At 36.6% G+C, this 20,008-nt stretch overlaps 1 long non-coding RNA gene across 1 annotated transcript in view; it reads right to left on the reverse strand.

Moving 5' to 3' along the window:
- The window catches only part of LOC118350775 (uncharacterized), a 72,080-nt gene extending 60,849 nt beyond the window's left edge, over positions 1–11,231 (reverse strand). Inside the window, exons 1-2 of the long non-coding RNA XR_007402498.1 lie at positions 11,200–11,231; positions 5,982–6,111 (exon numbers count right to left, since the gene is read on the reverse strand). This is a non-coding gene — a long non-coding RNA (uncharacterized LOC118350775). The remainder of the gene's footprint in view (positions 1–5,981; positions 6,112–11,199) is intronic.
- Positions 11,232–20,008: the final 8,777 nt, after the last annotated feature.

The following is a 20,008-nucleotide window of genomic DNA, read 5'->3' on the forward strand; positions in this document are numbered from 1 at the left end:
ATCAAGAAATGGGTAATTGCCATGCTTCAAGGATTAGGGCTGTGTCATTGCGGATAGATGTCAGTATTGATGCCTGTGGATGCAACACCTGAAAATAACAAGCGCCACCATGAATTGGCCCAGCGAGCATATTCTTCTTCTAGACCTCCTTCAGGTCACAAGGAAAGTTCTGGATTATCGGGGAGGTATTACAGAAATGAGATTAAACTCGAGGAAAGCTGAAGAAATCCGATTTAAATATTAGACCAAGACATTTCTCCAGGTCCTAACCAACATTTTATTTGTATAGCACAGCTGTAATATCTACATTTATAAATAATGTTATTCGACACAGTGTCTAAGTTATTCCTTTTCCAGGGTCCACGGAGATAGAACAGAAGCAATATGCTTCCGTCACATAAATACCCTTCTCTGAATGCCAGCCTCACCCTCCTCTGGTTGAGCAGGGTCCCGAGAGGAGCGAATGCACAATGGCTGGCACACAGCAGACCCTTAAAGTAAGTTTTTTTTTTTTTTTTTAATATCTGTTGTAAAGGGATAGTTTTTCATTATGATGTTTTGTGGGTTTTTTTTTTTTTTGATAGATTGCCAATAATCCTGTAAAATGCAATAATTGCACATTGCTATCACATCCATTGGTGGTTCTTTCCTGGGGGTGGGGGTGGGGGTAATGTCCTTTTGTTCGCACACGTAGTAAGGCTCAAAGACTCCAAGATCTCTGCAGGTTCTCAGAGCATTCTCCCACTCCTCTCTGCTTCTCTTCAGTGCAAATTCTAGCCACTTTGGTCTCCCTAAACCCTGATCTCTTCCTTTCCAAACCAGCACAATAATTAGGCTTTGTTTTTTTTGTTTTTTGTTTTCCCTCCTGTACCATGTCCTAGAAAGTGCCTTCCTGCAGCAAGCTGGGATGAGCAAGGGCTTTCCTGGTTTCTTTCCCTTCTCCGAGATCATAGCTCGGCTCCACCTGTTTTGCAATGTCTGGAAATACTGTTTCATACATAATATCTGGTTTTCTAATTCTTTAATGAGAGACGTAAATTTGGTTTCTGATAATCCATATCAGGGAACAGTAGCAGATGTTATGAATAACTTATGCCAACGGATCTGACAGTTTGGATGAAACAAATTCTTTGAAAATGCAAATGACTGAGAAAGAAATAGAAAATTTGAATAGTTTTATATCCATTAAAGAAAAAAGAACACATTAGTAAAATTTGCCTAAAAAGGAAAACCCGGGACAATTAGTGATTTTTCTTATTTAAGGAAGAGATACCTCCATTCTTCTTCTTTTTTTTTTTTTTTTTTAGGAAATTTTTATTTATTTATTTGAGAGAGGGAGAGAGAGTGGTGGGGGGAGCAATCGGGGAGGGGCAGAGGGAGAGGGGGCAGCAGAGAGAGGGGCAGAGGGGGATGTGGGTCTCATCCCGGGATCCTCAGATCATGGCCTGAGCCAAAGAGAGAGCCTTTTTTTTTTTTTTTTTTTTTTTCCAAAGAGAGATCCTTAACCAACCAAGCCACCCAGGTGCCCTGAGATTCTTCGCCCTCCATTCTTAAATAAAATCTGCTAAAGAATAAAAACAGAGAAGACACTTCCCGAGTCTTTGTTTTAGGAGTCCAGTATAATATTGCTACCAATACTGAAAAAGACAGGATTAACATATTAAATTACAGAAAAACTGCTTTTATAATAATGCATAGAACCCCCCAAAAAATATTAGCACCTCTACTACAGTGATATATAAAAAGAATAATACCTGGCAACCAAATGAGATTTACTTCAGGAATGCACAGGTGATTTAACTTCAAAAATCTGTTAATGCACTTCACTTTTTAACAGAAAAAAAAAAAGGTGCAGGAAAGGAATTGGACAAAAGGAAAGCTATTAGCATACAAAATGTGCTTTCTTTTTCTGGTACTATTTTGAATTTTTTAATCAGGAGTTGGTCTTGAAGTATGATAAAAAGTTTCATTGTTATTTATTTCTTGACCAATCAAAATGGATTTCATCATTGTCTGTAGCTGCAGAAAAATGCATGAATGATATGCATGATATCCCTGATAAATCAAATATTGAAGATTTTTTAAAATTTTGCATGCAGAGAAATATTTTTATTTACTTTACACTTTAAAAAATTCATTGTCTTTAGTAAATTGTTGCACTTCCTTCAGGTGAGACCTCACTGAATTATTTGATAATATCAAATCCTCATCTATAACTCTACAAAATCATGGATCTTTTTCTTCATGTATAGTAGATATAACTTACATTTATTTATGTGATAACTCGATCAATGTCTTTATTCTCTACTAAAAGTAGAGTCTATGAAAAAGTTATTTCTTATTTTTGATCAGCAACGTATCTCCTCTTAGCAGAATGTCTGGTAAACAATAGGTGTTTGGAATGAGCATATAAGGGAGTGGAACAAAATTATTTTCCCTGTCTGTGATAAAATTAACATTATGATATTTATGAAATAATATTAAGATATAGTTCATGTATAAAGCAGTGATTTACTCAGAAAGAGGTTGATATGTGCACTATGCTCATGGAAGTACGAAGATAAAGCATTCAATAAGCACCTATTTTTTTGTTCTGTTTTATTTATTTATTTAATTTTTAATTTTTATTTATTTTTTGTTCTGTTTTTAATGTTATGTTTTGAACTAAGTTTACACTTTCAGAAAAATATAAAAATAGCATTGAGAGTTCCTGTTTACCTTTTACTCAGCTTCCCCTAGTGTTGAAAATGCCATATATCCATAGTACAATTACCAAGACGGGGGGAATTACAGTGATAAGTATTAATATTATTGATAAGTAAATATTAACAATAGTAAAATCATATTAACTAAGCCATAAATCTTACTCAAAATTTGCCAATATTTTCACCATTTTCCTTTTTCTAGTCCAGAATCCTATCTGGGATCCCATGTTGCTTTTTCTGGTTACTTCCCTGAGCATCCCCTGATCTGTGAGAATTCCTCAATTTTTCCTTTTTGTTTTTGTAACACTGACACTTTTAGAGTGTTGACTAGTTATTTTTCAGAATGCATTCCATTTAGGTTTGTCTGATGTATTCTCAGTGTTGTGAAATTACACATTTTTGTCAAAGATACCATAAAAATTATATGGGTGCCCCTCTCAGTACATTGTATGAAAGGTACATTTCAAGATGATGGTATTTCAGTACATTTCAGGATGTGGGATATCTATGACCCTCCATCATTTGTCAAAGATTGATGTCTGTTGGGCTTCTCTGCTGTTCAATTCTATATTTTCCTTTATACTTATTGCATATCTTGGGGCAAAATGCTTCAAGCCAGGTGAATACTATTTTTCCTCATATATTTACCAACTAATTTTTTTTTTTTAAGTAGGCTCCATGCTGGACTTGAACTCAAAACTTTGAGATCAACACCCGAGCTGAGATCCAGTCCGGTGCATAACTGACTGAGCCACCCAAATGCCCCTTCATCAACACACTTTAACATCCATCTTGCCTGCAACACTGATAGTCATGGTGTTTGCCTAATGGAGATTTTATATTATTCTCTTGTCTCTACACTTATTAATTGGGATTCACAATTAATTGGGATTCTCAATTATAATTCTATAATTCTATTCTATTCTATAATAAAGGAGAGATGCTCTAGTTAATTCATTAATTCATTATATTTATTTCAACATGAATCCACAGGTATACATTCTATTGTAGGAATTTTTATAAATTTTACTGTTATTATTATTATTTTTTTAATGTGTGTGCAATTCATCCCGGAATTGGCCACTGGAAACATCAAGTTTGGCTTCTGTATCATGTGCGTAATGACTTGGGCATTTTCTGGCAAATAGAAAATTTCATGGTCATCTTGCATTTTCCCTGCCTCAGCTCTCTTCAAAGAATCCGGTTCTTTTTATTAGAGAATTATATTTAAAAATGGAGATCAGAGAGCTAATGTGCTCCTTGCTACTGAAGCGTCATTGCTTCTGGCCATCTCCGTCCACAAAAGTAGGACACATAAGACGTACACGAGCTCTGCCTTTATACACGTGTATGTGCATCTCTCCGTGTGCACGTGTGCATTTGCACGTACGTGTGTATCCCATCATGAATTTATGCGGATATCTCCGATTCCAATTTAATACCACAGCATTCATTTTACCTTTTCCTCTTTCCTTACTTGTATTTTTTTGCCTCCAACAGTGAAAAGCTCAACTCTTATTATCAACAATATTTATTTGTTCAATTGTATGGTATACATAATGTAGATTTACCGCTGCTAGCAATTCACACTTAACAATTACCTATTCCCTTTTCAATGATACATTTATTAATTTGATTGCAGCATTTATGTGCAATTATTTTGTTTCTAGCCTTATGGTATTATGGAGGTCAATTTTTTTTTTACTTTCCTATCACCTTCAGTATGATTAGGTTATTCTTTCTTTTTTTTTTTAAGATTTTATTTATTTATTCATGAGAGACATAGAGAGGGACAGGGAGAGACACAGGCAGAGGGAGAGACAGGCTCCATGCAAGGAGCCTGACCTAGGACTCGATCCTAGAAACCCAGGGTCATGCCCTGGGCCAAAGGCAGATATATTTTCTTTACATTCTGATTGGTTTTAATGTTAGCATATGGGGCAGGGGGGAGTATGTGAAATGCTGCTATGGTTTTGAAAATTAAAACAATACAAATTATGTTCTCAAAGAAGTGATGTTTTCACTGCTACCCTGATACCATTTCACCCTTTCCTCCACCCTCTGCCCACATCATCCCCATAGGCAACCAGTTTCTTTAGTTTCTAATTTCTTCTGTAACTTTAATGTACTAATGAGCAGAAATGTGTGGTTTTATTTTTTTACATCCCATTTTTTTTAGATGGAGACAAGTATATACTGTAGATATTGTGTTGTTCTTTGTTCTCTTCACTGAATAGTATGGCCTAGAAATCATTCCATATCAAATTGTAGAGATCTTCTCCTTTGGTTTTATAGTTGCATAGTATTCTAGTATATAGACCCCCACTAGGTATATATTTCTTTAAGATTTTGTTTATTTATTCATGAGAGACACACAGAGAGAGGCAGAGACACAGATCGAGGGAGAAGCAAGCTCTATGCAGGGAGACTGATGCAGGACTCGACCCCAGGACCCCGGGATCAGGGCCTGAGCCAAAGGCAGATGCTCAACCACTGAGCCCCCCAGACATCCCTCCAGTAGGTATTTAACCATTCTTCTATGTATGGGCATTAAACATATTTCCAATGGTTTACAATGGCAAACAGTGCTGCAGTAGAGTAACTTGTCCATGTACGTTTTCGTATTGTGTAGGTCTATCTCTAAGATACGTTCCTAGAAGTGAAATACAAGTACTAAGCTGTGTACTTCTGTTATTGTCAAATTTCCCTCCAGAGGAATGCATCACCTTGAATTCCCACCAGTAACATATGAGAGGGCTACTTCCCCATGATCTTGATGAAAGAACATATTATCTAATTTTTAAATTTTTGCCAGTCTGATTAGAAAAGGTATCTCAAGTGTCCATTTGCATTTCTCTGATTATGAGTGAGTACGAACATATTTTTTATATTTGGCAGCCATTTTTAGACTTCTCTTGTGGTTTGCCTTTTAATGTATTTTGCCATTTTTCTCCTGGGGTTTTAGTGCTCTGACCCTCAATTCTACTGATATCCTTAGGTATAGTCCCGTCTTATCCACAGGGGACACTTTAGATAACCCCCATTGATTCCCGAAACTGCAGATAGTAATGAGCTCTACATACACCATATTTTTCCTATATGTACGTATATGATAAAGTTGAATTTATAAATTAGGGAGAGTAAGAGATTAATCGTAACTCATAATAAAATAGAAAAAGTACAATAGCATACCATAACCAAAGTTATGTGAATGTAGTCTCTCTCCGAGTTTCCTACAGTACTTACAGTGAAGTTCTTACAGTACTTTCCACTCACCCTTTCTGTGATGCTGTGAGATGACAGGAGGCCTAGGTGGTGAGATGAAGTGAGGTGGACGGTGCTGGCAGGTGGCTGTTGGTGGCTGCAGGAGCCCTTGTGCTCCAGGACTGGGGTTGACCGCAGGTAACTGCAACGGCAGAAAATTTAAGCACGACTGAGAGGGGCTACTGTGGATTATATTATTAGCGCCTGTGTTCGATGTTGCAAATACTTGCTACCAGTTTTGTCGGTTGTCTTTTGACTTTTTGACGATGGTCTTCATCAAATTTAGAAAAAATATTATGCAGTCAAATTTATAAACTTTTTTTTCCTGCCTTCCGATTTGAGTCAGAGTTTGAAAGCCTTTCCCTAACTCTTGCTTAAAGAGACATTGATTCTTAACCTCTGCTAGCGTGAATAAGTTTTCATTTTTGACGTTTAGATCCTGAATTTCTTTGAAATGTTTTCTCATGCAAGATACAAGATGGTTTTGATTTGATATTTTTCCAACCAATCATCCAGTTGTCCCATAACATTTTCTTAAAATGTCCGTCTTTACCTTAATGATTTAAGATGACTTCTTGGTCATATGTTAAATTTTGGTGTGTATTTAGGTCTAATTTTGGATTTCCTCTTTTGTTCCACGGTGTATCGATGCATGCATCACCAGCTGCATACGGGTTCAACAACAGTTTCTACACTATGTTTTAGTAACTCGTAGGGCTTGTCTTACCTTGTAGGTCTTTCTTTGTCCAGTTTTCTTTATTCTAGCCTTTTTTTTTTTTTTTTTTTTTGCCTATTTTTCCCCACATGAACTTCTGTATCAAACATATTTTAAAAATAGCTTTTTGGAAATTATCAGAATTGGATTGCATTTATGAACTGAGCAAGAAAGAATTCACTTCTTTATAATGTTGAGTTTTTCTATCCAGGAGTAAAGGATATATCTCTACCTGTTTAAGTTGACTTTGCTGTCTTTCAGGGATGTTTTAAAATGTTCCCTTGTATTGGAAAACAAAATACAAAAATATATTTGCATATTTCTTGTTAAATCTCTCCCCAAGTAGTAAATCTTTTCAGGTGCTATTATATAGATGGTTTTCTTGATCACTATGTCCTCTAGGTGTTTATTTTTTCTGTGTATGAATGCAATTGACCTATGTACAACAAACTTTCATTCTACTACTTCACTGAATTATTGTTTGATTTTATTTTACCACCAATTGTCTGCAATTTTCCAGATATGTGATCATACTATCTGCAAGTAGAGATTGTTTTATGCTCTTTTTACACATTGATTTCTAATTAATTTTACCTTCTAATTGTATTGGTTAATACTTCTAGTAAAATATTTAATAATAATAACAATATTAATGTTGAATAATAATAGTGGGCATCCTTGCCTTGTTTCTGATCTTGGTGGAAATGCCTATAGGGGTTTCCTCTCTGGTTTAACCTTCATTTAATTACTTTCAGTTAAATTCTGATAAATTTGTTTTTGTGTTATTCATTTGATATTGCTTTATTTCTCCTCCTTGTTCTAAAAATGTGTTCAGGGTAGTGATGAGTCTTCTGTCCCTACTAGGATTGAGGCTTGGAAGGAAGATAGATGAGGTAAGTGGAAATTTGCTTTTTTGGCCAGCAAGCTTACAGTTTTAACCTTGGGATTCCCTGAAACTGATAGGCTTATAGCCAGACTCTTTTCTCCTGAGCATCTTCAGAGTGTTTTGAGGAAATCTCTCCCCAGCTGTTGGGATCTCTCAACTGTAGCCTCCTTGACATGAATAAATTTATTTTTTTCTTCTAGTAACTCATTTTCTTCTCAGACCACAGGGATGTTCATGAATTCCATCTTCTCTATGATCATGTATATTTGTCCCCAAAAGGCAGCCTTTTCCAACAGGTTGTAAGATATCGGCTCTTTTTGATGCATGGCTCCATATCTGGTCCATAGGCTCCACCCATTCTTTCTCCTGGCAAACTCAGGAAATATATGCTCCTCTCAATCTGGCAGTCTCATTGACTCTGCCAGCAGAGCAGCCAGCCAGTCTCTCACTCTTTCCTTTGGAACTTCCAGGCAGCAGTCAGCCAAACCTCGGCTCAAGCTGCCAGAGTAAAGCAAACAGTGGTCTTTGTCTCCATGAAACACTTCTCTCTTGATGAAGAGGCAACATGCAACAAGAGAATGCACATAAGTCTCTAAAAATGCTTTCTAGGTCATTTTACTCAAGTTAGGTTTAAAGTTAGGAAACGTCCCAATACACTATACCCAGGTGTAAGGGGTTAAGGGCTGTTGGCTACTAATTATGAACAAATTTTACTTCTATTCTTTTTTTTCTTAACTTCTACTTCTAATATAGGTTTTGTATTATGTCCCAGCAGAAATGTCCTTTATATATTCAGTGGTCAATTATTTCATAGTTTCATTCATAAATTGGAGTATTCATTCTCAATATTTTTAATTAGATTTGTCACACCTTGCAGATTTATCTACACTTAAAAACTTCTGGCGGTTAATTTCAGATTAAATTTTCATTGATTATTTTACTTTAGTGATGTGTTCATCCTTCTGGAGTTGAACCAGTCTGGTGTTTCCTCTTAATGTAATAATTCACTTAATATTTAATTCTATAAATTTATCTTTAAAGCTTTGGTTGTACTCTACTAAAAATATTTGTAGATCATATTTGTAAAACATTTATTTACCTATGCCAGACACCATACTAAGTGCTTTATCTTTATTATCTCAATGAATCCAGATAGAACTCTTATCAGTAAAGGGTTATTATTATTACTATAGTTTATAATTATACAAAGTAAGACTTAGGGAACTAAATTAACTAACCAACTTTTACAGATCAAATAAGTTTCAAAACCAGAATTTAATCCTAGGAAATCCTACTTTACTGTCATATGTCATTTTACCACTTCCCATTATTTATATTCCTTTCTTATTTCTTTGTAAAATGCCTATATTTGTGGTTGTGATATCTCCCGAAATTCTTTTAGAATGAAATCTTAGTATTTATTACCTAGAATAGTTTTGTTTAAACTTCTGTTGTTAATTTTGAGTGAACTTCCAGCAAGACAATGTGAGCAATTCTAATGAGCCATTCTCCAGTGAAACTGATAAAAATGAAAACAAAGCAAAATAAAAACAAAAAGCACTTAAAGCCTAAGGTCAAATGGCAAAAAAAAAAAAAAAAAAAAAAAAAAAAAAACTATCGAAAATATCTACAAAAATTCAGTAAGAAAAGCAAGAATCTATGATATTTGAATGAGGTCTGATGCCTCCCTCAATGAGGTGGTGACTGCACTCCAGAGTACTACAACCATGAGGGAGAGATTCACCCTTTACCAGCTCCCAGCCAGAGGGCTTTCTTCACAGGAGGAGCTGGATTCCAACATTTCTCATCCTGCCCCCAGGTACCTATTGCTGAGGCTAATTATTAGATGAGTGTGGCCAATAGGTGAAGGCTCTATTTTCTGTCCCTCTTCCATTCAAATAGACTGGAGGCCCTACACTTGGTATGACATGCTGAGAATAGTGAGGACCCAAGAGCACTTCTATAAGCTTAGAAGTAGGTACACTTGTGTCAAGAAGAACATAGGCCCCTTCTCCCCCGCCCCCCCCCCCCACCAAGTACTCAGTTTTTTAAGTGAAGATATTCAGATAGAAGCTTGCTCCTGTCCCCAGCTCTAGATTCGGAGCCCTGGATCAGAGATTTGTTTGGGGGAAAATTCAGGTCATAAAACAGATAACTCCTAATCTCTTCTCAAAGGAATTGACCTCATTAGCAACAAAGTATGGAATTGGAGTGTTTCCCTAAAGCCAAAGGGAAATAAACTACAAATAAATAGCTTTTATTAATATGACCACAAAAATATACTGATAAATATACATAGATAGGCAAATAGAGCTATACAGTATGACCACATGGGGCTTATCCCAGGGATGTGATGTTGGTTCAAAATCTTGAAATCACCACCAATGTAATACATCATATCAGTACAGTAAAAAAAATAAAAATAAATATCACAGGATAATCTGAATAGATATAGATGATCTGACAAAATCAATAGCTTTTTGTGATAAATATACTGAACAAACTCAACCAAACAAAAAACACTGAATAGAAAGGAACTAGGAATAGAAAGGAAATTCTTCAACGTGATGAAGGGCACTTATGCAAACCCACAGACTGCATCATACTTAGTGGAGAAAGACTGGATGCTTTTCCCTAAGATCAGGAACAAAAAGTGGATGTTCATTTTCATCACTTCAAGATTGTACCGGAGCAAAGTTCTAGCTAAGGCCATCAGGTAATCATTAGCTAGGTAATGTGGTTCCACTTCTAACAGAGGTAGAAATCTCATTAAAAATGAGTCTAAAAGGGGAGTGTTCACTCACAGGTCAAGGGGTGAGGGGGTTGGTGGGTCAGGGAAGGACTCCTGGATGAGGTGATGGATGATCTCATAAAGCAGAACAGAAAATCCCCCAAGTATATGAGTCCAAGGACACCATCCTAGGGAGAAGGATCAGCATTTGAAAACCACAGGGAGCTCATACTGAGAAAATGTATAGGCATCAGGGCAGAGGTATGAGATCAGACGGAAATAAAGGCACCACGGAGGGCCCTGTGCACTGGTGACATCAGTACATGAGACCATACAAAGCATGTCTGAGGATCAGACTGGGTTAGACCTCAAGTGCATTGGAGTGTGGGTCACTGCTGCTGTTACGGTTGAAAAAAAGTGATTTTGTACAGGTGACACTCCTTCATGGACACCTCCAGAAATAGTGAGACTCTGAGGGGCCTGGAAGTCCTATGTTATGCAGGTGAGGACAAAAAAAAACAAAACAAAAAACTGATGGAGTCGGATCCTTGACTCTATCCATATGAATTTCAGGGAAAGAGATCTATGCCCACACACAAACACACACTCACAAAAGCTAAACATAAAATACTGAGGTGTTTGCTCAGTCTACATTGCTTGCTGTTTTCCACTCTTCTATTTTAGCAAACGATGATATTGTAGTGATGAGTCATCTGCATACTGAAAAGCACCGAGTATGGAGGGTATATAAAAAGTCGAGGGAAAATAGAATGACGTTTTCTTATGCTATTATATGGGTATTGCAGATGTCAGCATCCTGTTGATTTTAAATTCTGAATCGGCTATGAATATAGCAATAGATAAAAGAGAACCATTTATTAAAGTGCGGGGAACTTACTGGTGTGCTGCTGTTCTGTTGTCCACCGTTGCCATGGTAACAGTATCTACTGTGCAGAAAGGAGTTGTAACTACCCACTGTTTGTATGTCATTGGAAGGGACACAATGCTGCTAAATTGGAAGCATCAGAGATGGGCTTAAATTTAAAAATTTTAGAAGAGGATCATAATACAAGTGTAGAGTTGAGGTTTTTCTTTCTTTTTTTTTTTTTTTATATGACCATAATAGGAAGAAAAAGGAATTTAGCAATAACTGAATAATTAGTAAGACAAAGTACGGAGACAAAAGAAGAAGAAAGTTACAGGTTTATGTTAGCTATTTCTGTAACTTTTTGATGCAATTTCTCACCACTTGAATAAACAATAATGAATTATACGATTGTAGGAAGAAAATTGATAAAGCGGTGCAGTGTGTTTTGACTTTGTAGAGCATATTCTATAGCTGTTTTTTACTGCTGACCATCTGCCTAATAAAACGACACTGCAGCACAATGAACTCTTGAGGGGAAATTTCTATTTGTTTTAAACACTTTGTCAGAAAAATATATATATAACTAAGAGCTGTATACTGCTCTTGGAATACTATATTATTTTCTCAATTTTCAATAGTAATCCAATTTCTTTTACTTTCAGCTCAGTGGATTTAGAATAAATGACAGAAAGTATGAGGCTTAGCTCACGATGAAATACTTTTCTATGGCTTCCAAGATATTTCTATCTTCCCATACCGAAGGCACTTGCTAGTCCCAAATATATTTTCATTTACTCTAGGCTCGAATAAGTGAGCTAGAAAATTGAGTCAGAAAGAGAAATGACACTGAGTAGTCTTTGTTCTATAGATTATGGATGTGACCATGAAGTACCTGCAATCCTGATTAAATTTAACTGTTCATCCACTGTCACTCCGCATCTGCCCAGCTCAATGTGGTTTGATACAAACACAAGATGACACTGATTAGCCCGCTTTAAATTATGACTGTGGATGTAAACTGAGCGTTAAGGTTGTCTGGCAGTCATGCCATATTTCCTCCTTTAAACAATTATTTCACATCATCTGTCCTGTCCTTAAATTTCCAACATTTCTCCCCATCTTCACTGTCAGCTAATGCATTTGTTTTCCACTTTACTGGAAGATATAAGCGGCAGGAAGAGAAACACCACAGATTCCTACCGCCACGTTTATGCACGTGCCAACATCTGTACTCTAATTTCAGCCATTTTTCCTTTTTTTTTTTTTTTTTTTTTGAGAACAGTGTGGAGGGGCCTCTAAAAGTTAGAGCTGCCCTATCGTCCAGCAATGGTACTACCATGTGTTTACCCAAAGGATGCAAAAATACTGATTCCAAAGGGCACATGCACCTGATGTTTACAGCAGCATTATCAACAATAACCAAATTATGGAAAGACCCCAAGTGTCCATCAACTGATGGATGGATAAAGAAGTGGCGCGCGCGTGCGCGCACACACACACACACTCACATACACATGCACACAATGGTATATCACTCATCCATCAAAAAGAATGAAATCTTGCCATTTGCAATGATGTGGATGGAGCTAGAATGTATTATGCTAAGCAAAACCTGTCAGTCAAAGAAAGATAAATACCATACGATTTCACTCATGTGGAATTTAAGAAACAAAACAAATGAACATAGGAGAAAGAGAGAAAAGCAAACCGTAAGAGACTCTTAACTATGAAGAACAAACTGAAGGTTGCTGGAGGGGAGGTGGGTGAGGGGGTGGGCTAAATCGGTGATGGGGGTTATGGGGTGGGGGGGGCACGTGTGATGAGCACCGGGTGTTCTATGTACATGATGAATCATTAAATTCTACTCCTGAAAACAATATTGCATTGTATGTTAACTAACTGTAATTTAAACAAAAACTTGAAACAAGCAAACAAAAAAGATGAAATGTATGGATTGGCCAAAGAAAATCATTTTATTTGTTATCTCCTCTCCCCTACATGATTCTGTCCCAGCAACCACCCCCATTTAATTCCTTCATTAATTTTCCTCTCAACTGCATTCTTCCCATTATGTATAATCATACTATAAATACTACCTTGAATAAATTATTTTCATCTTCAAACTTCTTGAAAGAGATGCTTACAATTTCTGTCCCTAAATTCTCTCCTTCTGTTCTTTTATACCCATTTCAGTCCGACTCTCCTACCATTCCACCATGACTCCGTCAATGTCACAAATAAAATGTGATTGTTAAATTCAACAGTTAGTTCTCAGACCTCACCGTACTTGTCCTGTCACCAGCATAGGGTAGTTGATCATTATCTTCTAGAAAAAACTCTCTTCAATTGGTTTTCAAGGTGTCACATTCTGCTTTTTCTATTTATTTGGCCTCTCAATCCAAATCTCATTTATTATGCTCACCTCTTTTATCTGATTTCTTCTCATGTAAGTGCCCCAAATCATGTCTTTGGTTTTTTCACTCTCTATCTCTCTCTTTTTAATAATTATTTGTGAGAGAGAGAGAGAGAGAGAGAGAGAGAGAGGTGGGGGGGCAAGGAAGGGCAGAAAGAGAGAGGGAGAGAGTCTTAAACAGACTTCACATTGAGTGCAGGGCTCTGTGCAGGGCTCCAGCCTATGACCCCCGAAATCACAACCTGAGCTGAAACCAAGAGTCTAAGGCTCAAACAGCTGCACCACTGAGGCACCTCAGCCTGTCACTGTTTTGTTGATCTCATCTGGTCTCAAGCCACTGCCTACCATCTGGGTGACTCCTGCTGATAAGTACATGTCTCCTACAATGTTTTCTTAAACATCAGACTCATAAATCCAACTGCCTACATAATACCTCCACTTGCATGTCTAAATATATCTCAGTTAACATAGTCATAAATTTACTTCCTATCAAAGTCTCTAAACCCGTACATCCTGTAGTTTTTCCCAATACAAAGATGACAATGCCATCCTTCCACTTGCTCAGGAAAAAGCTAAGTTTTATTACAAAAGTTTGTCGTTGTTTATTTTTATTTTTTAAAAAAAATATTTAATCATCATATACCCACTCTCCTTAATCATGTTAGTGCCTTGAAGTCTACTTTGTCAAATATGGTTTCCTGGCACTGAAATTTTGCCAATAAAAAAGTCATTTTTTATTGTTCTGAATTAGGCTGAATTTTTTTCTGAGTATATAATTCTAAGTTGGCTTTTTTTTTTTTTTTTTTTGGTTCTTTTCCACTTACAATTGTTCTGTTATTTTCTGGCTTTCATATTTTCTGATAAGAATTTTACTGTTATTTATTTGTCTTTTCTATACACTTTTTATGGCTATATTTAAGATTTCTTTTTTTTTTTTAAATCAATGATTTTTAGCGACTTGATTATATAGTGCCTTTGTGTAATTTTACGTTTCTTCACTTAGGGTTCATGCACTTCATGTGTCTGTGAATTTATAATGCTAAATTCAGAAAATTTTCAGCCATTGGCTGTTCAAATATTTGTCAACACACACTCTCTCTCTCCCCTTTCTTCTCTCCTTTTGGGACTCCAGTTACACCTAAATAGATTGCTTGATTTTGTCTCACACATCACTTTTTAATTTTTTCTTCAGATTTTATTTTCTCCTTGTATATTATTTTGGATGGTTTATTTTATATCTTCAAATTTACCAGCCCTTATAAAACCTTGATATTCTCCCATGAAATCCATGTCAGAAGTCTAATTATGGATCTTTAAGATAATAAATTTATGTTGGTTTAAGTCACTGAGTTTGTAGTAATTTTGTTACAGCAACACAGGAAATTCATACAGAGAAGAAGGAGTTAAAGCATATAACCTGGGACACTTTAATTTTTTTTTTTTTTTGCTGTTGATGCTGAGTAGGTAAGCAGGGACATGATGTTCAAAGTAAAAGAAGTTTAGCAACTCAGCATAATTTATTTGTTAGCAAATTAACTAGAACTCCACATAGGTAGACCAATGATAGCTTATAGGAAGATTGTCCTTACCTTTTAAAAGCCCAAAGCAAGATGTCTATGGAGGGATCCCTGGGTGGCTCAGTGGTTGAGCATTGACCTTTGGCTTAGGTCATGATCCTGGGGTCCTGGGATCAAGTCCCGCATTGTGCTCCCTGCAAGAAGCCTGTTTCTCCCTCTGCCTGTGTCTCTGCCTCTCTCTCTCTCTCTCTGTGTCTCTCATGAATATATAAATAAAATCTTAAACAAGATGTCTCTGGATAAAGATTGATCATAGTAAATAGTGTCTATGTATTTATGAAGCGCCTTTCCTAGGATAAACTCACGTAAGTCATGGAATCATCTTAAGATATTTCATAGCTTAAATACCACCCCACCTGCCACTTTATTAGGTAATAACACGTACACTTCATTTATATATTTATATATCTCTCTACTCTGAGACAGAAAGCATAGGGAGGAATGTCCTGTAGTGTTGGTTATATTACTTGTAGCTGAATGAAAAAGATGCTATGTTTTTTTTATTCTTTTTTTTCTTTAGATTTTATTTATTTATTCATGAGACACACACACACACACAGAGAGAGAGAGAGAGAGAGAGAGAGAGAGAGAGAAGCAGGCTCCATGCAGGAAGCCTGACATGGGACTCAATCCCGGATCTCAGGATCACACCTGGGCTGAAGGCCACACTAAACCCCTGAGCCACCCAGGCTTCCCTGTTTTGTTTTGTTTTGTTTTTAATATAAAATTTACTCCATGATTTTTTAAAAGAAAAATTTAGTTTTATAGATAAAGGTAACATAAAATTAGAACATTTTGATTTTCTTCCCCTACTCTCACATACCTAGCATAACATTCAATCTTCGATATGTGTACATGATGACTTTCAGGTAGGTAAGAGACGATCCAGCTGCCTTTAGGACTTTTTATTGCATGGTAACCAAAAGAGAGACATTAAATTCAGTGGTATCAGTTGTAATGTGATGTAGCTCTAGTTGTTTTTATTTATTTATTTATTTTTATTTTTTTTATTTTCAGAAATTTGAGATCCCTGAATCCTTGCCAGGGGCAGAGAGGTAAGATTTCAAAATAAGTCATTTAAGCATGAACCTGAAAAGTGGTTAAAGAGAGCATGAAACTGAATGAAGGGTCACCTGAGGAGTAATATCATTGCATTAAAGGAGTTTTTAAAAAAATTATATAGAAGAACAAGTGATTATTAGTGTTAGATGATGAATTATTGAATGTGAGGCACAATGATCTTCATGAGCTCATTGGAGACTGATGGATAAAGATACATATGCATATTGGGCAAGATGAATTTTACCAGGAACTTACATGTAGAAAGAACTGTGTTAAAATTTAGACCTAGAAGTTAATAAATTTGCTTTGGATACTCTGAAATCTCTCCAAGATTGTGATGCTCAGCATTCAGGACTGATTTGTAGACATAAGAACTGTTCAGATTTTTGACACATTAAGATTTATTTCATTATTTAATTGAGAGAGAGAGAGAGAAAAAAAAAAAACAGAAGCGGGGGAGGGGCAGAAAAAGAGGGAGAGAGAATCCTCAGGCCGACTTCCTGCTGACTGATGCAACCAAATTGGAGAACTGCAAATTTAAAGCAATAAGAATTCCTGGAAGCTTCAGGGAGTAGAGAAGAGAGTGGCTTAATTATGGGCATACCAAGATTACTTGGGAGGTCTTAAAATTTCATCTAATACCTTACCCACACCTAATAAGCTTGAGATGTAGTGATGACATTTCAGATTTGGGAAATATTTAAGATTTTTGTAATTAAGTCAATATCCATAAATGAATTTTATTGTTCCCCCCTTCATTTTTCTACCATTGAACTAAAGGTTTGGTAGAGGTAAAGAGGGAATCACTCAGAAAATTAAATATATACAAGGTTAAAAACAACAACAAAAAAATCACTCCAAGCAACCAAAGCAACACACACACACACACACACACACACACACACCCCACAAAAAGTCAAGTAGGACTATACCAGACTTAAAATGCTTCTGCACACGAAAAAAAAAAAAAAAAAAAAAAGGTCAGCAAATTGAAAAGGAAACTTACTGAATTGGAGAAAATAACTGAAAATCAGATATTTAATAAGGGGTTAATATCCAAAATATATACAGAATTCATACAATTCAATAGTAAAGAATAATAAATAAATAATCCAGTTATAACGGGCAAATGACTTAAATAGATTTTTTCCCAAGGAAGATATGCAAACAGACAACAGGTACATGAAAAAATGCTTAGCATCACTAATCATCAGGGAAAAGCAAACCAAAATCACAATGAAGTATCAACTCACTATTAGAATGTCTATCACCAAAAAGACAAGAGATAACAAGTCTTCACAAGAATGTGCAGAAAAGATAACCCCTGTGCACTGCTTGTGGGAATGTAAACTGTCACAGCCACTGTGAAAACAGTATGGGAATTCCTCAGAAAACTAAAAATACGACTATTATAAAATCCAGCAATTCTACTTCTGAGTATATATTCAAAGAAAAATAAATCACTGACTTGAAAGGAACCTTACAGCATTCTTCATTATAGCCTAAACATGGGAACCCCCTACGTGTCCATTAATGGATGGATGAATAAAGAAAATATGGCATTTTTGAGCATTGGGATATTATTCAGCCCTAGAGAGGAAAATTCAGCCATTTGCAATATTCTGGATGCTCGATGAGATAAGTCAGAGAAAGACAAATACTGTAAGATCTCACTCATATATGGAACCTAAAGCACCAGACTCATAGAAACAGGGAATAGATTGGTGGTTTCAGGGCAGAGGGAAGATGTGTACAAGTGGTCAAGGGGTATCAATTTCTAGTTGTAAGATGAATTAAGTCCCGGGAATATAATGTGCAACATGATGACTATAATGAATATACCGCGTTGTCTATTTGACGGTAGCCGGACAGGAAATCATCTTATATTATAGGCATATGTCAGATCATCATGTTGTGTACCTTACCCTTCCACAATGCCCCCATGCTAGTGACATCTCAATAAAGTTGGAGGAAAGGAGAAGCAAATTGAAAGAAAGTTTAAAAAATAACTAAAAATTGTTACCCTGAAGAGGAAAAATTACTTAATAGGAATCAGCCAAACTAAAATGTATAGACACATGGGCGACTTGGAGACTTTGGAGACAGAGTTTAAATAAAGGAAGCTGGAAGAAGAGTCTAGTTCAATGAGCCTGGACGTACACTGTCGTATTTCTGGTAGAGTTTTGAGGGGTTTCGCGATTCCTTCTTAAATGTAGCAAGCCGTACAATACCCTCCCGACCTGCCATCCTTATGGAGCCACGAAGGCCTAGGTTCATGGTAGGAATGGCAGCCAGGGGAAGACCAATCCTAGGTTTTCATAAGAGAAAGTAGCCAGGGAGTGCTGACAGCAGAGTAATTCTTTTAAGCTTGTCTTGATGAGAGATCAGCAGTGCATTTAAGTCTATTTTATGCATTAGGCCTCTTGTTGTAAGAGGGATTATGGCAACTTAAGTAAAGATCTTCTTTCATACCTCGTTCAGAGATGCTTTAAAGAGGAAATCAAGTTATCTGATTTGTTAATAAAATTTTACTTGAGCTGGGATTGTGTTGTAAAGCCCTTTATGAGAATAACTTCTTATCTACCTAAAAAGATACTGTAAGCTGTCACCGTTATTTCTAATTCTCAGATATTTAACAAGGAGAAAGGTACAGTTCAAAATATGAGGGGCCACACTGCAAGACACTTTACAAACCAATTTTAGAAAGATTATTTTTCTTCCAGTAGGAAATTTTGAACCTAATCTCTGTCATTGTCAGCCTGCTGTTCTCACCCAGGACAGTTTATCAGGTCACAGTGACCATCTGGCGTGGTCTGAACTGCTTCGAGGGCCGTCATTTAGGGCAAAGGCTAAGCTCAAGCTCTTCTTCGGACTTCTGACTTTGAAGGCAGGTGAGGAAACTACACTGTGTGTGTAATTTTCTATATTATATATATATTCCTCCTTGTGTTTTTTTTCTATAATTGATCTATAATTATCCTGAACAAATGCTTCAACAGAAGTCTGATAATAAATTCGTATCATTCCTGGAGGTTAGTTATGGTGTCACAAAATACAGCTCCCGAGTACTAGTTTGCAACAACAAAGGCTTATCTTTGCTCATAACACAGTCCACGGTGGCTCGGCTGCAATCCTACTCCATGCCCCCTTCACTTAGGGACTAAGGTGTTTTCAGCAGCCTCTTTATGGGAAAGAATGAGAAAAAATATATATTATACATACATAAACACGTATATATACAGACATGCGTGGGCACACGGTACATATTCATACAAACATACACGGACACAGGAATGTCCACTGTGTACAATGAAGTGTCATGTAAGGATCTAACGAAACAGTAGTCTCAGAGTCTATTAAGAGGCAGAGACCAAATGCATCTTAAATTTGTGATATGCCGGAGCCAGCTTGAAATGCTTATATAAGCCGATGTTTCACATCTATTTCCAACTCTGTGTTCATTCAGTGACTTCACACTAGTAGCCATTGTGGGAAATGTCACAGAAATCAGCTAACATCACAAAGCAGGGCTCCTTGAGACCCTCACCCCCCTCCCCAGCACACGAGGCTTAAAATATAGCAGAATCACAGCTAACTAGTGTTCCTCAAGAAAGAGGAAGGGGCAAAAACTTTTCTTAAGGCCCTGAGGAAGAAAGAACGTGGATTGTCAGGAATGATCCCCAAGCAGAAACCATGAGGCTGTCATCTAGCTTTCCCATGTCACAGATGAGGTGGGAGCAGAACCCGTAGTCTTCAGGGCAGAAGGTTTAGCTGCACCACCTGGCTT

This window comes from Canis lupus, chromosome 15 (genome assembly GCF_003254725.2).
Source record: "Canis lupus dingo isolate Sandy chromosome 15, ASM325472v2, whole genome shotgun sequence".
NCBI classification, from domain to species: domain Eukaryota; kingdom Metazoa; phylum Chordata; class Mammalia; order Carnivora; family Canidae; genus Canis; species Canis lupus.